The sequence below is a fragment of the Lissotriton vulgaris genome, chromosome 8 (genome assembly GCF_964263255.1).
Source record: "Lissotriton vulgaris chromosome 8, aLisVul1.2, whole genome shotgun sequence".
NCBI lineage: Eukaryota > Metazoa > Chordata > Amphibia > Caudata > Salamandridae > Lissotriton > Lissotriton vulgaris.
The window spans coordinates 154,230,650-154,248,296 of NC_141696.1; the positions used below are offsets into that span (position 1 = coordinate 154,230,650).

A 17,647-nucleotide genomic window follows, 5' to 3' on the forward strand; every position below is an offset into this window, starting at 1 on the left:
CTTGCCTGCGACCTCTCTCTCTACACAAACAACTACTGCACAGGAAGTAGGAAGGCAGAAGGTGGGGCATATTATGCAAATGTATGCTGTCATTGTGCCTTGCAGATTCATGCAGGAATTCTAGATCCTTGCTGGATACAAGAGAGCCGACCTTGTTTCAGATCAACTGTCCCTAGCAGGGAACGTCTGAGCACATGCAGTCTTTTGCTCTCTATCCCCTGGCCTGGGACTTACCCTCACTGGCTGAGGCGTGAATTACTGCATACCAACGTTGCATAGATGGTACGTTTGTGGTCGGTTTGGGATGGGTGGGAGGTCAAAAGCATGGAAAAGTATGTCGCCTTCACTTCTAGTCTCCTCTTCTAGGCCTACCTGCCGTTCACTCACTCTGTCTTTGTTTCATTCTCTCCTTCCTCAACACCCCTTCTCACTCACTCGCTCTATCACTTGTGCTCTTTCCCCTTGCTCTGCATTTCATAGTGGAAACATCTCTTGAATGGAGCATTAGAAAATGAGGTTACATAAAATTAACAATCTACTTATTGGAAACCAAAAATATCACAAGACTGAATGTAACCCATTTCATTAATAAAAGGGACTTTTTAAGCACCCCCCAAAAAACACATAAAACACCACGAGTGCTAGAAGAATATTATACGAGCTTGAAGACAGAATTGGGCAAATTAATTTGCAGTTGAAACTGAAGTTTGTTACTTATTCAGATATTATATGCACTGCCAATTTTTAGCTGAGATTCTAAAAGAACTCAGAGACAAAATGGACTTAAAGTTTTGTCAGAAGTGGGATTCGAACCCACGCCTCCAGGAGAGACTGCGGCCTTAACGCAGCGCCTTAGACCACTCGGCCATCCTGACCACATTTGCTCGATCATCTACAGAGAGGGAAAGATATTGTGAACCAAAAAAAGCACACATCTTAGGTCATGAGTGGCTAGAGCAAGAAAAAAACTCACTGCACTTTTCCAAGTAGACAACCATATAAGCCCATGTGAGGGAAATGATCAGATTTTTTCTCTCTCAAGAAAAAAGTAGAGTAAACACACAATTGTCAGAAGTGGGATTTGAACCCACGCCTCCAGAAGAGACTGCGACCTGAACGCAGCGCCTTAGACCACTCGGCCATCCTGACTTGCATTTGTGGAACCTTCCACAGGCCAGACAGCCATGCAAGTGGGGTACCGAAAAGGCATGCCCTCAATTTATTTATCCTATTATAAGTACTTCCAACAGATCTTTGAACAATCCATAGAGAGCAGTACCTATGAAGAACTCTTTAGACCTTTAAGGCGTACAAAGAGAAAGTGCTATTAACCAGCCACTTGAAAGGCCCAAAGCTGCTTTGAAATTGAGTCAACAGCCACCTCTTGGCTAGCTAAAGCAAATTCAACAAGGAATTTCAATGTCACAACATAGGGTGGAATACGCAAATCTAAGCAGCCCCTGATCACAGCCCTGAGGAAATTGCCGTAAGTGTGCTGGAGTCCAACTGTCTACCAGATGCTAGGCATTCTTCCATATTTGCATGGCCTGTCTGGCCAGGGCATACAAGAGCATGACTCTTCCAGATGAGCTCTTACATGGGTCCTATGCTCATATAGTAAGGACTGCACTTTGTCAGCAAGACTTTATACAACCGAAATATATGAGAAACCCCAGCTCTCTTGACTAGATGAGGACGGAATCACATCCCAGGTGAAGACCAACAGATGCAACTTCCATCAGATGTTAACCTGAAAAAGGAGATTACATCTCCAAAAGTCATGTCAGAAGTGGGATTTGAACCCACGCCTCCAGAGGAGATTGCGGCCTAAACACAGCTCCTTAGACCACACGGCCATCCTGACAGTGCAGAGTCTTAAGAAATGTATAAAAGTCACTCAGAAATTTCAGCCTCCATGCAAGCCTGAAATAATTTAAACCTTCAAACACAAGGTGCAACTTTATGCACAGGTCAATAAACACAGAAGATCACATGTGAAAGCATTTCATTTCACAGGTGTACAATTTTTATGCTTTTAGAATACCTCATACCTCTCACCAGTTATTTAGGGTTCTGTATCCTACTCACAAAATTACCTTGCCTGCGACCTCTCTCTCTACACAAACAACTACTGCACAGGAAGTAGGAAGGCAGAAGGTGGGGCATATATGCAAATGTATGCTGTCATTGTGCCTTGCAGATTCATGCAGGATTTCTAGATCCTTGCTGGATACAAGATTGCAGACCTTGTTTCAGATCAAATGTCCCTAGCAGGGAACGTCTGAGCACATGCAGTCTTTTGCTCTCTAGCCCCTGGCCTGGGACTCCCCCTCACTGGCTGAGGCGTGAATTTCTGCATACCAACGTTGCATAGATGGTACGTTTGTGGTCGGTTTGGGATGGGTGGGAGGTCAAAAGCAGGGAAAAGTATGTCGCCTTCACTTCTAGTCTCCTCTTCTAGGCCTACCTGCCGTTCACTCACTCTGTCTTTGTTTCATTCTCTCCATCCTCAACACCCCTTCTCACTCACTCGCTCTATCACTTGTGCTCTTTCCCCTTGCTCTGCATTTTATAGTTGAAACATCTCTTGAATGGAGCATTAGAAAATGAGGTTACATAAAATTAACAATCTACTTATTGGAAACCAAAAATTTCACAAGACTGAATGTAACCCATTTCATTAATAAAAGGGACTTTTTAAGCACCCCCCAAAAAACACATAAAACAGCACGAGTGCTAGAAGAATATTATACGAGCTTGAAGACAGAATTGGGCAAATTAATTTGCAGTTGAAACTGAAGTTTGTTACTTATTCAGATATTATATGCACTGCCAATTTTTAGCTGAGATTCTAAAAGAACTCAGAGACAAAATGGCCTTAAAGTTTTGTCAGAAGTGGGATTCGAACCCACGTCTCCAGGAGAGACTGCGGCCTTAACACAGCGCCTTAGACCACTCGGCCATCCTGACCACATGTTGCTTGATCATCTACAGAGAGGGAAAGATATTGTGAACCAAAAAAAGCACACATCTTAGGTCATGAGTGGCTAGAGCAAGAAAAAAACTCACTGCACTTTTCCAAGTAGACAACCATATAAGCCCATGTGAGGGAAATGATCTGATTTTTTCTCTCTCAAGAAAAAAGTAGAGTAAACACACAATTGTCAGAAGTGGGATTTGAACCCACGCCTCCAGAAGAGACTGCAACCTGAACGCAGCGCCTTAGACCACTCGGCCATCCTGACTTGCTTTTATAGAACCTTCCACAGGCCAGACAGCCATGCAAGTGGGGTACCGAAAAAGCATGCCCTCAATTTATTTATCCTATTATAAGTACTTCTAACAGATCTTTGAACAATCCATAGAGAGCAGTACCTATGAAGAACTCTTTATGCCTTTAAGGCGTACAAAGAGAAAGTGCTATTAACCAGCCACTTGAACGGCCCAAAGCTGCTTTGAAATTGAGTCAACAGCCACCTCTTGGCTAGCTAAAGCAAATTCAACAAGGAATTTCAATGCCACAACATAGGGTGGAATACGCAAATCTAAGCAGCCCCTGATCACAGCCCTGAGGAAATTGCCGTAAGTGTGCTGGAGTCCAACTGTCTACCAGATGCTAGGCATTTTTCTATATTTGCATGGCCTGTCTGGCCAGGGCATACAAGAGCATGACTCTTCCAGATGAGCTCTTACATGGGTCCTATGCTCATATAGTAAGGACTGCACTTTGTCAGCAAGACTTTATACAACCGAAATATATGAGAAACCCCAGCTCTCTTGACTAGATGAGGACGGAATCACATCCCAGGTGAAGACCAACAGATGCAACTTCCATCAGATGTTAACCTGAAAAAGGAGATTACATTTCCAAAAGTCATGTCAGAAGTGGGATTCGAACCTACGCCTCCAGAGGAGACTGCGGCCTAAACACAGCGACTTAGACCACTCGGCCATCCTGACAGTGCAGAGTCTTAAGAAATGTATAAAAGTCACTCAGAAATTTCTGCCTCCATGCAAGCCTAAAATAATTTAAACCTTCAAACACAAGGTGCAACTTTATGCACAGGACAATAAACACAGAAGATCACATGTGAAAGCATTTCATTTCACAGGTGTACAATTTTTATGCTTTTAGAATACCTCATACCTCTCACCAGCTATTTAGGGTCCTGTATCCGACTCACAAAATTACCTTGCCTGCGACCTCTCTCTCTACACAAACAACTACTGCACAGGAAGTAGGAAGGCAGAAGGTGGGGCATATTATGCAAATGTATGCTGTCATTGTGCCTTGCAGATTCATGCAGGATTTCTAGATCCTTGCTGGATACAAGAGAGCAGACCTTGTTTCAGATCAACTGTCCCTAGCAGGGAACGTCTGAGCACATGCAGTCTTTTGCTCTCTAGCCCCTGCCCTGGGACTCACCCTCACTGGCTGAGGCGTGAATTTCTGCATACCAACGTTGCATAGATGGTACGTTTGTGGTCGGTTTGGGATGGGTGGGAGGTCAAAAGCAATGAAAAGTATGTCGCCTTCACTTCTAGTCTCCTCTTCTAGGCCTACCTGCCGTTCACTCACTCTGTCTTTGTTTCATTCTCTCCTTCCTCAACACCCCTTCTCACTCACTCGCTCTATCACTTGTGCTCTTTCCCCTTGCTCTGCATTTCATAGTGGAAACATCTCTTGAATGGAGCATTAGAAAATGAGGTTACATAAAATTAACAATCTACTTATTGGAAACCAAAAATATCACAAGACTGAATGTAACCCATTTCATTAATAAAAGGGACTTTTTAAGCACCCCCCAAAAAACACATAAAACACCACGAGTGCTAGAAGAATATTATACGAGCTTGAAGACAGAATTGGGCAAATTAATTTGCAGTTGAAACTGAAGTTTGTTACTTATTCAGATATTTTATGCACTGCCAATTTTTAGCTGAGATTCTAAAAGAACTCAGAGACAAAATGGACATAAAGTTTTGTCAGAAGTGGGATTCGAACCCACGCCTCCAGGAGAGACTGCGGCCTTAACGCAGCGCCTTAGACCACTCGGCCATCCTGACCACACGTTGCTTGATCATCTACAGAGAGGGAAAGATATTGTGAACCAAAAAAAGCACACATCTTAGGTCATGAGTGGCTAGAGCAAGAAAAAAACTCACTGCACTTTTCCAAGTAGACAACCATATAAGCCCATGTGAGGGAAATGATCTGATTTTTTCTCTCCCAAGAAAAAAGTAGAGTAAACACACAATTGTCAGAAGTGGGATTTGAACCCACGCCTTCAGAAGAGACTCGACCTGAACGCAGCGCCTTAGACCACTCAGCCATCCTGACTTGCATTTGTGCAACCTTCCACAGGCCAGACAGCCATGCAAGTGGGGTACCGAAAAGGCATGCCCTCAATTTATTTATCCTATTATAAGTACTTCCAACAGATCTTTGAACAATCCATAGAGAGCAGTACCTATGAAGAACTCTTTAGACCTTTAAGGCGTACAAAGAGAAAGTGCTATTAACCGCCACTTGAAAGGCCCAAAGCTGCTTTGAAATTGAGTCAACAGCCACCTCTTGGTTAGCTAAAGCAAATTCAACAAGGAATTTCAATGTCACAACATAGGGTGGAATACGCAAATCTAAGCAGCCCCTGATCACAGCCCTGAGGAAATTGCCGTAAGTGTGCTGGAGTCCAACTGTCTACCAGATGCTAGGCATTCTTTCATATTTGCATGGCCTGTCTGGCCAGGGCATACAAGAGCATGACTCTTCCAGATGAGCTCTTACATGGGTCCTATGCTCATATAGTAAGGACTGCACTTTGTCAGCAAGACTTTATACAACCGAAATATATGAGAAACCCCAGCTCTCTTGACTAGATGAGGACGGAATCACATCCCAGGTGAAGACCAACAGATGCAACTTCCATCAGATGTTAACCTGAAAAAGGAGATTACATCTCCAAAAGTCATGTCAGAAGTGGGATTCGAACCCACGCCTCCAGAGGAGACTGCGGCCTGAACGCAGCGCCTTAGACCACTCGGCCATACTGACTTGCATTTGTGGAACCTTCCACAGGCCAGACAGCCATGCAAGTGGGGTACCGAAAAGGCATGCCCTCAATTTATTTATCCTATTATAAGTACTTCCAACAGATCTTTGAACAATCCATAGAGAGCAGTACCTATGAAGAACTCTTTAGACCTTTAAGGCGTACAAAGAGAAAGTGCTATTAACCAGCCACTTGAAAGGCCCAAAGCTGCTTTGAAATTGAGTCAACAGCCACCTCTTGGCTAGCTAAAGCAAATTCAACAAGGAATTTCAATGTCACAACATAGGGTGGAATACGTAAATCTAAGCAGCCCCTGATCACAGCCCTGAGGAAATTGCCGTAAGTGTGCTGGAGTCCAACTGTCTACCAGATGCTAGGCATTCTTCCATATTTGCATGGCCTGTCTGGCCAGGGCATACAAGAGCATGACTCTTCCAGATGAGCTCTTACATGGGTCCTATGCTCATATAGTAAGGACTGCACTTTGTCAGCAAGACTTTATACAACCGAAATATATGAGAAACCCCAGCTCTCTTGACTAGATGAGGACGGAATCACATCCCAGGTGAAGACCAACAGATGCAACTTCCATCAGATGTTAACCTGAAAAAGGAGATTACATCTCCAAAAGTCATGTCAGAAGTGGGATTCGAACCCACGCCTCCAGAGGAGACTGCGGCCTAAACACAGCGCCTTAGACCACTCGGCCATCCTGACAGTGCAGAGTCTTAAGAAATGTATAAAAGTCACTCAGAAATTTCTGCCTCATGCAAGCCTGAAATAATTTAAACCTTCAAACACAAGGTGCAACTTTATGCACAGGACAATAAACACAGAAGATCACATGTGAAAGCATTTCATTTCACAGGTGTACAATTTTTATGCTTTTAAAATACCTCATACCTCTCACCAGCTATTTAGGGTCCTGTATCCTACTCACAAAATTACCTTGCCTGCGACCTCTCTCTCTACACAAACAACTACTGCACAGGAAGTAGGAAGGCAGAAGGTGGGGCATATTATGCAAATGTATGCTGTCATTGTGCCTTGCAGATTCATGCAGGATTTCTAGATCCTTGCTGGATACAAGAGAGCAGACCTTGTTTCAGATCAACTGTCCCTAGCAGGGAACGTCTGAGCACATGCAGTCTTTTGCTCTCTAGCCCCTGGCCTGGGACTTACCCTCACTGGCTGAGGCGTGAATTTCTGCATACCAACGTTGCATAGATGGTACGTTTGTGGTCGGTTTGGGATGGGTGGGAGGTCAAAAGCAGGGAAAAGTATGTCGCCTTCACTTCTAGTCTCCTCTTCTAGGCCTACCTGCCGTTCACTCACTCTGTCTTTGTTTCATTCTCTCCTTCCTCAACACCCCTTCTCACTCACTCGCTCTATCACTTGTGCTCTTTCCCCTTGCTCTGCATTTCATAGTGGAAACATCTCTTGAATGGAGCATTAGAAAATGAGGTTACATACAATTAACAATCTACTTATTGGAAACCAAAAATATCACAAGACTGAATGTAACCCATTTCATTAATAAAAGGGACTTTTTAAGCACCCCCCAAAAAACACATAAAACACCACGAGTGCTAGAAGAATATTATACGAGCTTGAAGACAGAATTGGGCAAATTAATTTGCAGTTGAAACTGAAGTTTGTTACTTATTCAGATATTATATGCACTGCCAATTTTTAGCTGAGATTCTAAAAGAACTCAGAGACAAAATGGACTTAAAGTTTTGTCAGAAGTGGGATTCGAACCCACGCCTCCAGGAGAGACTGCAGCCTTAACGCAGCGCCTTAGACCACTCGGCCATCCTGACCACATTTGCTTGATCATCTACAGAGAGGAAAAGATATTGTGAACCAAAAAAAGCACACATCTTAGGTCATGAGTGGCTAGAGCAAGAAAAAAACTCACTGCACTTTTCCAAGCAGACAACCATATAAGCCATTGTGAGGGAAATGATCTGATTTTTTCTCTCTCAAGAAAAAAGTAGAGTAAACACACAATTGTCAGAAGTGGGATTTGAACCCACGCCTCCAGAAGAGACTGCGACCTGAACGCAGCGCCTTAGACCACTCGGCCATCCTGACTTGCATTTGTGGAACCTTCCACAGGCCAAACAGCCATGCAAGTGGGGTACCGAAAAGGCATGCCCTCAATTTCTTTATCCTATTATAAGTACTTCCAACAGATCTTTGAACAATCCATAGAGAGCAGTACCTATGAAGAACTCTTTAGACCTTTAAGGCGTACAAAGAGAAAGTGCTATTAACCAGCCACTTGAAAGGCCCAAAGCTGCTTTGACATTGAGTCAACAGCCACCTCTTGGCTAGCTAAAGCAAATTCAACAAGGAATTTCAATGTCACAGCATAGGGTGGAATACGCAAATCTAAGCAGCCCCTGATCACAGCCCTGAGGAAATTGCCGTAAGTGTGCTGGAGTCCAACTGTCTACCAGATGCTAGGCATTCTTCCATATTTGCATGGCCTGTCTGGCCAGGGCATACAAGAGCATGACTCTTCCAGATGAGCTCTTACATGGGTCCTATGCTCATATAGTAAGGACTGCACTTTGTCAGCAAGACTTTATACAACCGAAATATATGAGAAACCCCAGCTCTCTTGACTAGATGAGGACGGAATCACATCCCAGGCGAAGACCAACAGATGCAACTTCCATCAGATGTTAACCTGAAAAAGGAGATTACATCTCCAAAAGTCATGTCAGAAGTGGGATTCGAACCCACGCCTCCAGAGGAGACTGCGGCCTAAACACAGCGCCTTAGACCACTCGGCCATCCTGACAGTGCAGAGTCTTAAGAAATGTATAAAAGTCACTCAGAAATTTCTGCCTCATGCAAGCCTGAAATAATTTAAACCTTCAAACACAAGGTGCAACTTTATGCACAGGACAATAAACACAGAAGATCACATGTGAAAGCATTTCATTTCACAGGTGTACAATTTTTATGCTTTTAAAATACCTCATACCTCTCACCAGCTATTTAGGGTCCTGTATCCTACTCACAAAATTACCTTGCCTGCGACCTCTCTCTCTACACAAACAACTACTGCACAGGAAGTAGGAAGGCAGACGGTGGGGCATATTATGCAAATGTATGCTGTCATTGTGCCTTGCAGATTCATGCAGGATTTCTAGATCCTTGCTGGATACAAGAGAGCAGACCTTGTTTCAGATCAACTGTCCCTAGCAGGGAACGTCTGAGCACATGCAGTCTTTTGCTCTCTAGCCCCTGGCCTGGGACTTACCCTCACTGGCTGAGGCGTGAATTTCTGCATACCAACGTTGCATAGATGGTACGTTTGTGGTCGGTTTGGGATGGGTGGGAGGTCAAAAGCAGGGAAAAGTATGTCGCCTTCACTTCTAGTCTCCTCTTCTAGGCCTACCTGCCGTTCACTCACTCTGTCTTTGTTTCATTCTCTCCTTCCTCAACACCCCTTCTCACTCACTCGCTCTATCACTTGTGCTCTTTCCCCTTGCTCTGCATTTCATAGTGGAAACATCTCTTGAATGGAGCATTAGAAAATGAGGTTACATAAAATTAACAATCTACTTATTGGAAACCAAAAATATCACAAGACTGAATGTAACCCATTTCATTAATAAAAGGGACTTTTTAAGCACCCCCCAAAAAACACATAAAACACCACGAGTGCTAGAAGAATATTATACGAGCTTGAAGACAGAATTGGGCAAATTAATTTGCAGTTGAAACTGAAGTTTGTTACTTATTCAGATATTATATGCACTGCCAATTTTTAGCTGAGATTCTAAAAGAACTCAGAGACAAAATGGACTTAAAGTTTTGTCAGAAGTGGGATTCGAACCCACGCCTCCAGGAGAGACTGCGGCCTTAACGCAGCGCCTTAGACCACTCGGCCATCCTGACCACATTTGCTTGATCATCTACAGAGAGGGAAAGATATTGTGAACCAAAAAAAGCACACAACTTAGGTCATGAGTGGCTAGAGCAAGAAAAAAACTCACTGCACTTTTCCAAGTAGACATCCATATAAGCCCATGTGAGGGAAATGATCAGATTTTTTCTCTCTCAAGAAAAAAGTAGAGTAAACACACAATTGTCAGAAGTGGGATTTGAACCCACGCCTCCAGAAGAGACTGCGACCTGAACGCAGCACCTTAGACCACTCGGCCATCCTGACTTGCATTTGTGGAACCTTCCACAGGCCAGACAGCCATGCAAGTGGGGTACCGAAAAGGCATGCCCTCAATTTATTTATCCTATTATAAGTACTTCCAACAGATCTTTGAACAATCCATAGAGAGCAGTACCTATGAAGAACTCTTTAGACCTTTAAGGCGTACAAAGAGAAAGTGCTATTAACCAGCCACTTGAAAGGCCCAAAGCTGCTTTGAAATTGAGTCAACAGCCACCTCTTGGCTAGCTAAAGCAAATTCAACAAGGAATTTCAATGTCACAACATAGGGTGGAATACGCAAATCTAAGCAGTCCCTGATCACAGCCCTGAGGAAATTGCCGTAAGTGTGCTGGAGTCCAACTGTCTACCAGATGCTAGGCATTCTTTCATATTTGCATGGCCTGTCTGGCCAGGGCATACAAGAGCATGACTCTTCCAGATGAGCTCTTACATGGGTCCTATGCTCATATAGTAAGGACTGCACTTTGTCAGCAAGACTTTATACAACCGAAATATATGAGAAACCCCAGCTCTCTTGACTAGATGAGGACGGAATCACATCCCAGGTGAAGACCAACAGATGCAACTTCCATCAGATGTTAACCTGAAAAAGGAGATTACATCTCCAAAAGTCATGTCAGAAGTGGGATTCGAACCCACGCCTCCAGAGGAGACTGCGGCCTAAACACAGCGCCTTAGACCACTCGGCCATCCTGACAGTGCAGAGTCTTAAGAAATGTATAAAAGTCACTCAGAAATTTCTGCCTCATGCAAGCCTGAAATAATTTAAACCTTCAAACACAAGGTGCAACTTTATGCACAGGACAATAAACACAGAAGATCACATGTGAAAGCATTTCATTTCACAGGTGTACAATTTTTATGCTTTTAAAATACCTCATACCTCTCACCAGCTATTTAGGGTCCTGTATCCTACTCACAAAATTACCTTGCCTGCGACCTCTCTCTCTACACAAACAACTACTGCACAGGAAGTAGGAAGGCAGAAGGTGGGGCATATTATGCAAATGTTTGCTGTCATTGTGCCTTGCAGATTCATGCAGGATTTCTAGATCCTTGCTGGATACAAGAGAGCAGACCTTGTTTCAGATCAACTGTCCCTAGCAGGGAACGTCTGAGCACATGCAGTCTTTTGCTCTCTAGCCCCTGGCCTGGGACTTACCCTCACTGGCTGAGGCGTGAATTTCTGCATACCAACGTTGCATAGATGGTACGTTTGTGGTCGGTTTGGGATGGGTGGGAGGTCAAAAGCAGGGAAAAGTATGTCGCCTTCACTTCTAGTCTCCTCTTCTAGGCCTACCTGCCGTTCACTCACTCTGTCTTTGTTTCATTCTCTCCTTCCTCAACACCCCTTCTCACTCACTCGCTCTATCACTTGTGCTCTTTCCCCTTGCTCTGCATTTCATAGTGGAAACATCTCTTGAATGGAGCATTAGAAAATGAGGTTACATACAATTAACAATCTACTTATTGGAAACCAAAAAAATCACAAGACTGAATGTAACCCATTTCATTAATAAAAGGGACTTTTTAAGCACCCCCCAAAAAACACATAAAACACCACGAGTGCTAGAAGAATATTATACGAGCTTGAAGACAGAATTGGGCAAATTAATTTGCAGTTGAAACTGAAGTTTGTTACTTATTCAGATATTATATGCACTGCCAATTTTTAGCTGAGATTCTAAAAGAACTCAGAGACAAAATGGACTTAAAGTTTTGTCAGAAGTGGGATGCGAACCCACGCCTCCAGGAGAGACTGCGGCCTTAACGCAGCGCCTTAGACCACTCGGCCATCCTGACCACATTTGCTTGATCATCTACAGAGAGGAAAAGATATTGTGAACCAAAAAAAGCACACATCTTAGGTCATGAGTGGCTAGAGCAAGAAAAAAACTCACTGCACTTTTCCAAGCAGACAACCACATAAGCCATTGTGAGGGAAATGATCTGATTTTTTCTCTCTCAACAAAAAAGTAGAGTAAACACACAATTGTAAGATGTGGGATTTGAACCCACGCCTCCAGAAGAGACTGCAACCTGGACGCAGCGCCTTAGACCACTCGGCCATCCTGACTTGCATTTGTGGAACCTTCCACAGGCCAGACAGCCATGCAAGTGGGGTACCGAAAAGGCATGCCCTCAATTTATTTATCCTATTATAAGTACTTCCAACAGATCTTTGAACAATCCATAGAGAGCAGTACCTATGAAGAACTCTTTAGACCTTTAAGGCGTACAAAGAGAAAGTGCTATTAACCAGCCACTTGAAAGGCCCAAAGCTGCTTTGAAATTGAGTCAACAGCCACCTCTTGGCTAGCTAAAGCAAATTCAACAAGGAATTTCAATGTCACAACATAGGGTGGAATACGCAAATCTAAGCAGCCCCTGATCACAGCCCTGAGGAAATTGCCGTAAGTGTGCTGGAGTCCAACTGTCTACCAGATGCTAGGCATTCTTCCATATTTGCATGGCCTGTCTGGCCAGGGCATACAAGAGCATGACTCTTCCAGATGAGCTCTTACATGGGTCCTATGCTCATATAGTAAGGACTGCACTTTGTCAGCAAGACTTTATACAACCGAAATATATGAGAAACCCCAGCTCTCTTGACTAGATGAGGACGGAATCACATCCCAGGTGAAGACCAACAGATGCAACTTCCATCAGATGTTAACCTGAAAAAGGAGATTACATCTCCAAAAGTCATGTCAGAAGTGGGATTCGAACCCACGCCTCCAGAGGAGACTGCGGCCTAAACACAGCGCCTTAGACCACTCGGCCATCCTGACAGTGCAGAGTCTTAAGAAATGTATAAAAGTCACTCAGAAATTTCTGCCTCATGCAAGCCTGAAATAATTTAAACCTTCAAACACAAGGTGCAACTTTATGCACAGGACAATAAACACAGAAGATCACATGTGAAAGCATTTCATTTCACAGGTGTACAATTTTTATGCTTTTAAAATACCTCATACCTCTCACCAGCTATTTAGGGTCCTGTATCCTACTCACAAAATTACCTTGCCTGCGACCTCTCTCTCTACACAAACAACTACTGCACAGGAAGTAGGAAGGCAGAAGGTGGGGCATATTATGCAAATGTATGCTGTCATTGTGCCTTGCAGATTCATGCAGGATTTCTAGATCCTTGCTGGATACAAGAGAGCAGACCTTGTTTCAGATCAACTGTCCCTAGCAGGGAACGTCTGAGCACATGCAGTCTTTTGCTCTCTAGCCCCTGGCCTGGGACTTACCCTCACTGGCTGAGGCGTGAATTTCTGCATACCAACGTTGCATAGATGGTACGTTTGTGGTCGGTTTGGGATGGGTGGGAGGTCAAAAGCAGGGAAAAGTATGTCGCCTTCACTTCTAGTCTCCTCTTCTAGGCCTACCTGCCGTTCACTCACTCTGTCTTTGTTTCATTCTCTCCTTCCTCAACACCCCTTCTCACTCACTCGCTCTATCACTTGTGCTCTTTCCCCTTGCTCTGCATTTCATAGTGGAAACATCTCTTGAATGGAGCATTAGAAAATGAGGTTACATACAATTAACAATCTACTTATTGGAAACCAAAAATATCACAAGACTGAATGTAACCCATTTCATTAATAAAAGGGACTTTTTAAGCACCCCCCAAAAAACACATAAAACACCACGAGTGCTAGAAGAATATTATACGAGCTTGAAGACAGAATTGGGCAAATTAATTTGCAGTTGAAACTGAAGTTTGTTACTTATTCAGATATTATATGCACTGCCAATTTTTAGCTGAGATTCTAAAAGAACTCAGAGACAAAATGGACTTAAAGTTTTGTCAGAAGTGGGATTCGAACCCACGCCTCCAGGAGAGACTGCGGCCTTAACGCAGCGCCTTAGACCACTCGGCCATCCTGACCACATTTGCTTGATCATCTACAGAGAGGAAAAGATATTGTGAACCAAAAAAAGCACACATCTTAGGTCATGAGTGGCTAGAGCAAGAAAAAAACTCACTGCACTTTTCCAAGCAGACAACCACATAAGCCATTGTGAGGGAAATGATCTGATTTTTTCTCTCTCAAGAAAAAAGTAGAGTAAACACACAATTGTAAGAAGTGGGATTTGAACCCACGCCTCCAGAAGAGACTGCGACCTGGACGCAGCGCCTTAGACCACTCGGCCATCCTGACTTGCATTTGTGGAACCTTCCACAGGCCAGACAGCCATGCAAGTGGGGTACCGAAAAGGCATGCCCTCAATTTATTTATCCTATTATAAGTACTTCCAACAGATCTTTGAACAATCCATAGAGAGCAGTACCTATGAAGAACTCTTTAGACCTTTAAGGCGTACAAAGAGAAAGTGCTATTAACCAGCCACTTGAAAGGCCCAAAGCTGCTTTGAAATTGAGTCAACAGCCACCTCTTGGCTAGCTAAAGCAAATTCAACAAGGAATTTCAATGTCACAACATAGGGTGGAATACGCAAATCTAAGCAGCCCCTGATCACAGCCCTGAGGAAATTGCCGTAAGTGTGCTGGAGTCCAACTGTCTACCAGATGCTAGGCATTCTTCCATATTTGCATGGCCTTTCTGGCCAGGGCATACAAGAGCATGACTCTTCCAGATGAGCTCTTACATGGGTCCTATGCTCATATAGTAAGGACTGCACTTTGTCAGCAAGACTTTATACAACCGAAATATATGAGAAACCCCAGCTCTCTTGACTAGATGAGGACGGAATCACATCCCAGGTGAAGACCAACAGATGCAACTTCTATCAGATGTTAACCTGAAAAAGGAGATTACATCTCCAAAAGTCATGTCAGAAGTGGGATTCGAACCCACGCCTCCAGAGTAGACTGCGGCCTAAACACAGCACTTTAGACCACTCGGCCATCCTGACAGTGCAGAGTCTTAAGAAATGTATAAAAGTCACTCAGAAATTTCGGCCTCCATGCAAGCCTGAAATAATTTAAACCTTCAAACACAAGGTGCAACTTTATGCACAGGACAATAAACACAGAAGATCACATGTGAAAGCATTTCATTTCACAGGTGTACAATTTTTATGCTTTTAAAATACCTCATACCTCTCACCAGCTATTTAGGGTCCTGTATCCTACTCACAAAATGACCTTGCCTGCGACCTCTCTCTCTACACAAACAACTACTGCACAGGAAGTAGGAAGGCAGAAGGTGGGGCATATTATGCAAATGTATGCTGTCATTGTGCCTTGCAGATTCATGCAGGAATTCTAGATCCTTGCTGGATACAAGAGAGCCGACCTTGTTTCAGATCAACTGTCCCTAGCAGGGAACGTCTGAGCACATGCAGTCTTTTTCTCTCTATCCCCTGGCCTGGGACTTACCCTCACTGGCTGAGGCGTGAATTACTGCATACCAACGTTGCATAGATGGTACGTTTGTGGTCGGTTTGGGATGGGTGGGAGGTCAAAAGCATGGAAAAGTATGTCGCCTTCACTTCTAGTCTCCTCTTCTAGGCCTACCTGCCGTTCACTCACTCTGTCTTTGTTTCATTCTCTCCTTCCTCAACACCCCTTCTCACTCACTCGCTCTATCACTTGTGCTCTTTCCCCTTGCTCTGCATTTCATAGTGGAAACATCTCTTGAATGGAGCATTAGAAAATGAGGTTACATAAAATTAACAATCTACTTATTGGAAACCAAAAATATCACAAGACTGAATGTAACCCATTTCATTAATAAAAGGGACTTTTTAAGCACCCCCCAAAAAACACATAAAACACCACGAGTGCTAGAAGAATATTATACGAGCTTGAAGACAGAATTGGGCAAATTAATTTGCAGTTGAAACTGAAGTTTGTTACTTATTCAGATATTATATGCACTGCCAATTTTTAGCTGAGATTCTAAAAGAACTCAGAGACAAAATGGACTTAAAGTTTTGTCAGAATTGGGATTCGAACCCACGCCTCCAGGAGAGACTGCGGCCTTAACGCAGCGCCTTAGACCACTCGGCCATCCTGACCACATTTGCTTGATCATCTACAGAGAGGGAAAGATATTGTGAACCAAAAAAAGCACACAACTTAGGTCATGAGTGGCTAGAGCAAGAAAAAAACTCACTGCACTTTTCCAAGTAGACAACCATATAAGCCCATGTGAGGGAAATGATCTGATTTTTTCTCTCCCAAGAAAAAAGAAGAGTAAACACACAATTGTCAGAAGTGGGATTTGAACCCACGCCTCCAGAAGAGACTGCGACCTGAACGCAGCGCCTTAGACCACTCGGCCATCCTGACTTGCATTTGTGGAACCTTCCACAGGCCAGACAGCCATGCAAGTGGGGTACCGAAAAGGCATGCCCTCAATTTATTTATCCTATTATAAGTACTTCCAACAGATCTTTGAACAATCCATAGAGAGCAGTACCTATGAAGAACTCTTTAGACCTTTAAGGCGTACAAAGAGAAAGTGCTATTAACCAGCCACTTGAAAGGCCCAAAGCTGCTTTGAAATTGAGTCAACAGCCACCTCTTGGCTAGCTAAAGCAAATTCAACAAGGAATTTCAATGTCACAACATAGGGTGGAATACTCAAATCTAAGCAGCCCCTGATCACAGCCCTGAGGAAATTGCCGTAAGTGTGCTGGAGTCCAACTGTCTACCAGATGCTAGGCATTCTTCCATATTTGCATGGCCTGTCTGGCCAGGGCATACAAGAGCATGACTCTTCCAGATGAGCTCTTACATAGGTCCTATGCTCATATAGTAAGGACTGCACTTTGTCAGCAAGACTTTATACAACCGAAATATATGAGAAACCCCAGCTCTCTTGACTAGATGAGGACGGAATCACATCCCAGGTGAAGACCAACAGATGCAACTTCCATCAGATGTTAACCTGAAAAAGGAGATTACATCTCCAAAAGTCATGTCAGAAGTGGGATTCGAACCCACGTCTCCAGAGGAGACTGCGGCCTAAACACAGCACTTTAGACCACTCGGCCATCCTGACAGTTCAGAGTCTTAAGAAATGTATAAAAGTCACTCAGAAATTTCTGCCTCCATGCAAGCCTGAAATAATTTAAACCTTCAAACACAAGGTGCAACTTTATGCACAGGGCAATAAACACAGAAGATCACATGTGAAAGCATTTCATTTCACAGGTGTACAATTTTTATGCTTTTAAAATACCTCATACCTCTCACCAGCTATTTAGGGTCCTGTATCCTACTCACAAAATTACCTTGCCTGCGACCTCTCTCTCTACACAAACAACTACTGCACAGGAAGTAGGAAGGCAGAAGGTGGGGCATATTATGCAAATGTATGCTGTCATTGTGCCTTGCAGATTCATGCAGGAATTCTAGATCCTTGCTGGATACAAGAGAGCCGACCTTGTTTCAGATCAACTG

The 17,647-nt window shown here is 43.7% G+C and overlaps 16 non-coding genes across 16 annotated transcripts; all 16 read right to left on the minus strand.

The window, feature by feature from the left end:
- Positions 1-792: 792 nt before the first annotated feature.
- On the minus strand, positions 793-875 carry TRNAL-AAG (transfer RNA leucine (anticodon AAG)). The gene has a single exon. It is a non-coding gene; the product is annotated as a tRNA-Leu (tRNA).
- Positions 876-1,066: 191 nt separating this feature from the next.
- On the minus strand, positions 1,067-1,149 carry TRNAL-CAG (transfer RNA leucine (anticodon CAG)). The gene has a single exon. It is a non-coding gene; the product is annotated as a tRNA-Leu (tRNA).
- A 1,738-nt stretch (positions 1,150-2,887) lies between these two features.
- TRNAL-AAG (transfer RNA leucine (anticodon AAG)) lies at positions 2,888-2,970 on the minus strand. The gene has a single exon. It is a non-coding gene; the product is annotated as a tRNA-Leu (tRNA).
- A 192-nt stretch (positions 2,971-3,162) lies between these two features.
- On the minus strand, positions 3,163-3,245 carry TRNAL-CAG (transfer RNA leucine (anticodon CAG)). The gene has a single exon. It is a non-coding gene; the product is annotated as a tRNA-Leu (tRNA).
- Positions 3,246-4,984: 1,739 nt separating this feature from the next.
- Positions 4,985-5,067, minus strand: TRNAL-AAG (transfer RNA leucine (anticodon AAG)). The gene has a single exon. It is a non-coding gene; the product is annotated as a tRNA-Leu (tRNA).
- Positions 5,068-5,972: 905 nt separating this feature from the next.
- On the minus strand, positions 5,973-6,055 carry TRNAL-CAG (transfer RNA leucine (anticodon CAG)). Its single transcript has one exon. It is a non-coding gene; the product is annotated as a tRNA-Leu (tRNA).
- A 632-nt stretch (positions 6,056-6,687) lies between these two features.
- Positions 6,688-6,770, minus strand: TRNAL-UAG (transfer RNA leucine (anticodon UAG)). Its single transcript has one exon. It is a non-coding gene; the product is annotated as a tRNA-Leu (tRNA).
- Positions 6,771-7,793: 1,023 nt separating this feature from the next.
- Positions 7,794-7,876, minus strand: TRNAL-AAG (transfer RNA leucine (anticodon AAG)). The gene has a single exon. It is a non-coding gene; the product is annotated as a tRNA-Leu (tRNA).
- Positions 7,877-8,067: 191 nt separating this feature from the next.
- On the minus strand, positions 8,068-8,150 carry TRNAL-CAG (transfer RNA leucine (anticodon CAG)). Its single transcript has one exon. It is a non-coding gene; the product is annotated as a tRNA-Leu (tRNA).
- Positions 8,151-8,782: 632 nt separating this feature from the next.
- TRNAL-UAG (transfer RNA leucine (anticodon UAG)) lies at positions 8,783-8,865 on the minus strand. Its single transcript has one exon. It is a non-coding gene; the product is annotated as a tRNA-Leu (tRNA).
- A 1,023-nt stretch (positions 8,866-9,888) lies between these two features.
- On the minus strand, positions 9,889-9,971 carry TRNAL-AAG (transfer RNA leucine (anticodon AAG)). Its single transcript has one exon. It is a non-coding gene; the product is annotated as a tRNA-Leu (tRNA).
- Positions 9,972-10,162: 191 nt separating this feature from the next.
- Positions 10,163-10,245, minus strand: TRNAL-CAG (transfer RNA leucine (anticodon CAG)). Its single transcript has one exon. It is a non-coding gene; the product is annotated as a tRNA-Leu (tRNA).
- Positions 10,246-10,877: 632 nt separating this feature from the next.
- On the minus strand, positions 10,878-10,960 carry TRNAL-UAG (transfer RNA leucine (anticodon UAG)). Its single transcript has one exon. It is a non-coding gene; the product is annotated as a tRNA-Leu (tRNA).
- A 2,012-nt stretch (positions 10,961-12,972) lies between these two features.
- Positions 12,973-13,055, minus strand: TRNAL-UAG (transfer RNA leucine (anticodon UAG)). Its single transcript has one exon. It is a non-coding gene; the product is annotated as a tRNA-Leu (tRNA).
- Positions 13,056-14,078: 1,023 nt separating this feature from the next.
- TRNAL-AAG (transfer RNA leucine (anticodon AAG)) lies at positions 14,079-14,161 on the minus strand. The gene has a single exon. It is a non-coding gene; the product is annotated as a tRNA-Leu (tRNA).
- A 2,287-nt stretch (positions 14,162-16,448) lies between these two features.
- On the minus strand, positions 16,449-16,531 carry TRNAL-CAG (transfer RNA leucine (anticodon CAG)). The gene has a single exon. It is a non-coding gene; the product is annotated as a tRNA-Leu (tRNA).
- Positions 16,532-17,647: the final 1,116 nt, after the last annotated feature.